Below are 7,812 nucleotides of genomic sequence, written 5' to 3'. Positions count from 1 at the left end.
CGGCGCCGACGCTGATGCCAATGAGGAGGCCAACCCGCTCTTCCTTCAGTGGTACCAGCGAGACCAGTTGGTGCTCATTGCACTGCGGCCCTCCATGACATGTTCTCCTCGTAGAACAAGGCAGGTCTCATGCAGATGCGTTTTCAGCTATTGAACCTGAAGAAGAAGGACCTCACCGCTACTGAATACTTCAACAAGATGAAGGGCTTTGCTGATGCTATGACGTCCATTGGTAAGCCTCTTGGTGATGACAAGATCCTCAGCTACATGCTAGCCGGTCTTGGTTCTGAATTTGAACCTCTGGTGGCCTCCATCACTGCTCGTGAGGAGCCGATCAGCCTTGGCAGCTTTACGCGTTCCTCGTCAGTGCCGAGTTCCGCATGGAATAGCAGGCGTCCGTGGGCGAGCCGCACTCCGCCAACTCTGTAACACGCAACTCTGATGGCCAGCACAATGGCGAGCACGACAGCCACGGAGGTCAAGCTGGAGGCCAAGGCGGTCAAGGCGATCAAGGCCGTGGCTAGGGGCGTGCTCGTGGCAAGTACATCAAGTGTCAGGTGTGCTCCAAGTTTGGCCATGACGCTCTACACTGCAGGAACCACTTCAACCATGTCTATGAACCTGAAGACAACCGTGAGCGTTCAGCAAAGCGTTCAAATTCTTCGGCATCATTCTTTTTAGTTGACTTAGGTGGAAAATGCATAGTTCACGGTTCTCTTTCTTTACCGTGTTTTCTAGCAACAAAGTCTCTTTTATCATACCTTTTATTCTTAGTTTGTGGGTTATCAAGATCAACTGATGGTTCTATCTCAACATCATTGTCTGGTTTTTTATTATTTGGTTGAGTATTTTCATGAACATCAGCATTATCTTTTTCGTTATCACTAGGTGAATGTTCATTACCAGACTGAGTTTCAGCATCAGAGATAGAAGTTTCATTATCATTGTCAGGAGGTTTCTCTATTTCAGATTCACTAGGAGCATGCATATTCCTATCATTTTTCTTCCTCCTTTTCTTTTTAGAAGAACTAGGTGCACTAGTGTTAGCTCTATGAGTCTTGTTCAATTCTTTTTGGGTGTCCCTCAGGATAAAGTGGTTCCTGAGTCATTTTACCTCCTCTAGTTGCAACTCTAACAGCAAAGTCATGTGTATTATTATTCATTTCATCAAGCAACTCTCTTTGAGATTTAGCAACTTGTTCTAACTGAGTTTGGAGCATAGAAGCATGCTTTCCAACACCTCTTACATCATTTGATATTCTAAATAAAAATTCACTCAAGCGAGCAATCATATCAAAATTGTATTTCAATTGTTTCATAACATTTGCATTGAAGTGATCTTGTTTTCTAATGTAGTTTTCAAACTCATAAAGGCATTGGCTAGGATGTATATTATGAGGATTATCATTATCACTTAACTTCATAAGAGAATTTACCTCTACCGCCTTAGGTAGTGGTGGTGTATTAAGCCCATGTATTTCTTCAATAGGAGGTAAATTTTTAACATCCTCAGCTTTAATACATTTTTTCTTCATAGATTTCTTTGCCTCTTGCATATCTTCAGGACTGAGATATAATATACCCCTCTTCTTCAGAGTGGGTATAGGCGGTGGTTCAGGAAGAGTCCAATCATCATAATTTTTTAATATGTTATTCAATAATTCTTCAGCTTGACCAACAGTTCGTTCCCTGAAAACACAACCAACACAACTATCTAGGAAGTCCCTAGAAGCATCTGTGAGTCCATTATAGAAGATATAAAGTATTTCATTTTTCTTAAGAGGATGATCGGGCAAAGCATTAAGTAATTGGCAAAGCCTCCCCCAAGCTTGTGGGAGACTCTCTTCTTTAGTTTGAACAAAGTTAAATATTTCCTGTAAAGCAGCTTGTTTCTTATGAGCAGGGAAATATTTTTCAGAGAAATAATAAAGCATATCCTGGGGACTACGCACACAACTAGGAGCAAGGGTATTGTACCAAGCTTTAGCATCACCCTTTAATGAGTGAATGAATCAATCAACAAGTTGAGCAAGAGAAAGCAAAACTTACGATCTCGTCCTTTACCGCGTGCAATGGCCACCTTGCCTCCACGTACTTGACGAACCACGTTACAAAACTTGGTGAGCTAGTCTGAATAGCATACCAACGATACGATAGCGACCTCACATTGCATTGTTAAATGATGTACATGTCGTAGGGTGCAATATGCTTTCATGCGTGAAACGATTCATGCACTTGCTGCTAGAAGGCCTCGTTAAGTAGTAGTGCACACTTTACGAGGCCGTGTGCACCGCTCGCAACGAAGTTTTGGCGCAGCCGGACGCAGATGCGGTTACTAGCTGTGCGTCGACGTGCCGCCGTCCAACTTTTGGGGGTGCACGTGGCAGATGGACATTGTCGGACCATGCCACTGATCAGGGAACTTGCCCAAGAGCAAGTTGCACTGATCAGTGGTAGTTGCCCATGAGCAAATGCCACTGATCAGTGGCATCTGGTCTTCTGCAACTGCCACTCATCACTGCACTATCCTAAGCATGGAAACATCTAAAAATAGCACCCATGTGCACCCATGCACATTTGGCAGCATCCTAAAATGGTCCTTTTTATTAAGTAGTGGAGATAGAGATTTGCGGTTATCTGTTTTCTCTTCCAATTGTTCTTCCTTTTTTACTCTATTTAAAATATACCTTGGGCATTCTCATTCATACCGCTATAACAATTTGTTGCTACTACATGCAGATACATATGTTCCTTCTGAACTTTGACAGTAGTGGAATACTTGGAAAATGAGGTCATGGAACAGTTTATAAGGGGATCAGGCTAGTCTTTTTCCATCCCCACAAATAACATGATTTTGCATCCAAGACCCTAACATTTTGCATTGAACACCCTAGAGTTTTTGTTTTCTTACAAACAAGGCCTAAATTTTGACAAGTCATGGGAATTCCCGTTAGAAATTTCGGCAGCATAAAACGTTTGGAAGAATACAACTATGTCTTCTATTTTGCATGTCACATGGAAAGGAAACACTATGCGGATGCATAGGCTTCGTCTTCGACCCCATGGGCGTCCATAGCTTCTCCGGCAATCGAAATCCCATTGCTTCAGCTCCTTGTCTAGACCTAGCCAGATGAGATGACGCGTGCCCAGCTGGAGGTTGAGCATGGTGGTAGTTCATCTGCCAAGTAAGTTAACTAGGGAATGCACCAGGGCCGTACCTAGTAAACTGGAGGCATTGTGCAAAATTTCAAATTAGGCCCTAAATAAAATATAAGTTCACTATAAAAATAAACTTTGATAGATATATCATAGATTTAATGCAATTCAATAATAATTATATCCTATCAAAAAGCATAGGGATAATTAGATTTATGCCCCTAGTTGTGTCCCACTCGTCTGTTTTACCCCTAATTCCCAAAAGTCACCGGTTCTGTCCAAGTCACTTTGATCCTCTTATGCTTTTGCCCTTTGACCGTTTGACCGTTAGTTTGAAAACTTCATAACTAATTCATACAAAATCAAAAACTGCAAATAAGATACCAAAATGTTCAGTAAAACATCACCTATATGTCAATGTCATTTGCATTCATGAAAAAAGTGTGGGAAAGTGCACATCCGAGTTTTAGCTCTTTTGATACCACCATGAATAGTAAACTCTAAAAAAATTCAAAAAAATTCAAAAACAATATGGTGGCAAAGAACGACAAGTGTTCTAAGTGCTTGCCAAGTTTCATTAGGGAACGACATTCGTGGAAGTCGTGGCAAAAAAATAATCTATTTTGGAGTGCTGATTGTTTTTTTTTGCCGCGGCACCCACGAATGTTATTCCCTGATGAAACTTGACAGACACTTAAAACATTTGTCATTCTTTGCCACCAAATTATTTTTGATTTTTTTGAACTTTTTTAGATTTTACTATTCATGGTGGTAGCATAAGAGCTAAAACTCGGATGGGCACTTTCCAACACTTTTTTCATGGATGCAAATGACACTGGCATATAGGTGATGTTTTTCTGAACATTTTGGTATCTTATTTGCGTTTTTCTGATTTAGTATGAATTAGTTATGAAGTTTTCAAACTGACGGTCAAACGGTCAAAGGGCAAAAGCATAAAAGGAGCAAAGTGATTTGGACAGAACCGGTGACTTTTGGGAATTAGGGGTAAAACAGACGAGTGTGACACAACTAGGGGCATAAATCTAGTTATCCCAAAAGCATATCTTAAAAGTGCATAACTTCATTTTTTACAGAAAACTGATAGATCCTTCTAGCACTCTTTGATACTAAATAATGCATTTGTTTCAAAATATCATACACAGTATGCAGTCAATCCATCTTTGATCTTTAACTAATAAAAAATATTTAAATTTGTTGGATAATTATGCCAATATATTTTACATGCTTATTTGTTCCATTTTTCTATAATTACTTAATCTGGGTGCAAAAAATCCAAAATGTTCATCTATTTTGAACACAAACAGTACACAATCTTCAATTGCTTCTCCATAAACAATTTTTAGATTAGGTGGGGATTGAGAGGTGAAGCCTACAAATTGTTGACTGTTGATATTCGTTGCCGTCACTAGTACTACCAATGCATAATTATCTCACGTAAACTCCAATTAATACTAGCGCTTTGCAAAATGGGGGGTGATTTGGAGGCCCTGTGCAGGCACACACCCTGATCGGGCTTCTGGTACGGGCCCACAAATTAGCCTTTCCTTCATGGTTTGGTTTAATCAGATATACTTTTTAGAGTTAACACTAGACAAATAGAACAAATTCAGATTAACATAATTTTATATACCATTGGCAGAGCTAGCATTTGAAGTCAATGATGTAAAGGGCTAACACATGTGCATGTATGTAAACATATACACTTAAAACGTGATTGGGATTAGCTTGCAAAACACATTTATTTGATGTTGCTTGACATCACATACTCATGTATCTTTGCCGCTTCAATATACCATGCAAATTTTATAACCGAGAAAACGCAGAATGTATTCTACCATTGGTACTACAGATCTCTCACGTAGATACAAGTTCAGGCTTCAAAACTACAAGGAGGTCCTTCATAAATGAGAAAAGTAGCAATACATGTGCGATACATGCAAAGCTTTCAAGCAATGGAAATAGATCCTTGTCAGAGTTGGGAAGGTATGCTCACTTTATGATTAATTGTGGCATAAATATATCAAAATATTTTGCTTCCGTGGAATTTTTAAAGGAATTAGTATTCTTGATAACATTTTAAAGGAACTAACATGCTTTAAAACTGAATGAACATACTATCAAAGAAATTTATTTGATAGTCAAAAGAACAAGCAAAAAAGGAATTCATCAAATATTGAACCTGGTTTAGCTTTGCTCCAACAACATCATCAAGGGCACCAAGAGCGTCATTGAGTATCCTAAGGTTTCACCTATCAAAGAATGTTGTCATTACCTACACATGCCACACGGCTTAAAAACATGAAATGTATATACTATTGGCATTGTATACCATTTGGTGATAGTAGACTAGTCCAGTGAAATTTATCAACAAAATTAGGACTCCGATATTGTTCGACGGTACATGCATTTAGTGACAACGTGCGACAGCTAGCTAGCACCAGGCCCCATCTAAACGAATGAAGTCACGCTTGGGCGATTGGGAACCCGAATCAACGGTTCACTCTGTGTCACGTGCAGAAGCAAGAACGTGCAACGTTCTCTCATGATAATTTCCCAAAACTTAACTAGCAGAGCAAACAAAAGCAAACAGTTCGCATCACATTAGCTCCTTACAAGTTGACCCTACTGAAACCACATTTCCCACATAATATATTTCGTCTTTGTAGAGATCAATAGTTGGGCCAACAATAACATGGAAAATGATTTCTAAGACAGTCAACCATTATAAGAGATTTCGAAAAAAACATCATAGGGGGAATGTGTGAGGCCAAAAACTCTGCAACACACAACTAAACCAGATTTACCGGTCAGCTAGCATGACACCAAATCACATGGTACCAAATAGCAAATCTGAACAAGAAACAAAATTCACAGGTTAGGTTGCTCCTTCTAGAAAAGTTGTGAATAACATGAATGCAAACGTTTATGTGAAAGAATGACATTATAATCATTCATCGATGAAACATCAAATGAATTTGGCAATTAAATTCATGGGGCATAGAGCAATAAAGACATCAAGGAAAGGAAATCCTTGTTTTTAGATGAATACCACACTTTATTCCATCTTCTTTATTAACTGCTACAACGGTTAAGTAAGAAAATGACAATCCAATCCGATTAGCACGTAGTCTATCACCATACCATTCCTCCTAATAAGTTAGTAGCAACCTCTAAAAAGGGGAAATTTGAAATCTTATTTTCTTGTGCCAACATAATTATGGCCAAAGATACGAGGTTACATTTCTATCTACAATACTATGTCGATATGCAAATCAAACCTTTTTACTTTTTGTGAAAAAATAGTACACATAGAATCATTTCATCATTAAAAATTTCAGAATGTTGACCAGGATATCCACAGTTGCTGCTCTGCTGCCATTGATTCGTCTTCTGCAAGCATGCCAGCATGACACACCATGGACATCAGATGTCAATGATGCTAGAATACATCCATGCACATGCTCTGAATGTCTCACTTTCTGTACATGTTATTACTTGCATGGATTTTGTAGAGGTCAGGAACAGCAGCACCAAGAGCGTTACAAGCAAGAAGATAGAACCAACAACTCCTATGAATATTAACAAAAGAGACAAACAACTATAAACACCCTATAGACGTTCAAATAGCCATCTATTGTTGGAACTCTCTTTTAGAAAACTGTAGTTTTTTAGCATCTTAGAAAGAGTTCTCAACCTGTACTTTAAGCTAAAGTTAGAAAAAACACTGTTTTCAAAAACTTAACTACTCATTGTCCACACATTGTAATACTGCGGTTTTAGATAAACTGAAGCATTAGTTACCCAGGCATTATAGTATAGCGAGTTTAGATTATTACGATTTTGAGGACAAATTATGTTGCCAATTGATGTGAAATCTGGCTTCCATAGTTCAAAGACATCATTAGTTTAGATGGTATATACAACTATACCAACTGCTTAAACCTTGTACAGGAACATGTCTCATTGCTTTATGATAGTGGTCCCAGTCTTTACGTTTCTTGAAAAAACAAGTAAAATGGCATGTGAAGAGGAGCATATGCAGCTAAATTTCTGAGTTTGCTCTCACAATTTAAATTACAAGATTGACAAGGACACTGAAACGAAAAAATGGTAAAGAGCGCCCCTATTTTTCTGCTTTAAAATAACCATTTATTGTTAAAATAGATCTGGAAACAAAGTACACCATGGACCAAGGAGTACATGAAAGAAAATCATTATCTATCTACTTATAAACGCAAGTTAGCAGTGACAGAGCATCTACAACGCCGGTCAGTACTTATGCCAGGCGCTAGGATTTAATTCCTGGCGATTGTGGTCCAATTTCGTTCGTTCCAAGGATTATTACTAGTGTCGATGCTAGGACTGCCGCCGGGCGCTTCATTCTTTTTTCTTACCCCTGAGCCTGTTAACCAAGCGTTGTCCTTTTTTTCACGAGAAAGCAATTGCACTAGCGCTCAAGTAGGCGCTGTGCGTTCAGGAGACCGACTCCTACACCGATGCCACTTCATTAATTAATATTTTTATTGCCTGCAACCACATAAGTGCTCTTGCATTATAGATGCCCTTAGAGTTCTTTATTCAGTTAGACGTAGGTGCAGTTTTTCTTGATGGATGGCCACGAGCACATGTTTCCCT

The 7,812-nt window shown here is 39.0% G+C and overlaps 1 pseudogene; it reads left to right on the top strand.

Moving 5' to 3' along the window:
• The first annotated feature begins 237 nt into the window (after positions 1-237).
• Positions 238-375, top strand: LOC125541916 (small nucleolar RNA Z247; annotated as a pseudogene).
• The last annotated feature ends 7,437 nt before the right edge of the window (positions 376-7,812 follow it).

This window comes from Triticum urartu, chromosome 2A (assembly GCF_056163025.1).
Source record: "Triticum urartu cultivar PI428250 chromosome 2A, HENAU_Tu73, whole genome shotgun sequence".
NCBI lineage: Eukaryota > Viridiplantae > Streptophyta > Magnoliopsida > Poales > Poaceae > Triticum > Triticum urartu.
The sequence above is the reverse complement of the archived record's forward strand: the minus strand, read 5'-3'. Positions and strand labels throughout refer to the sequence as shown.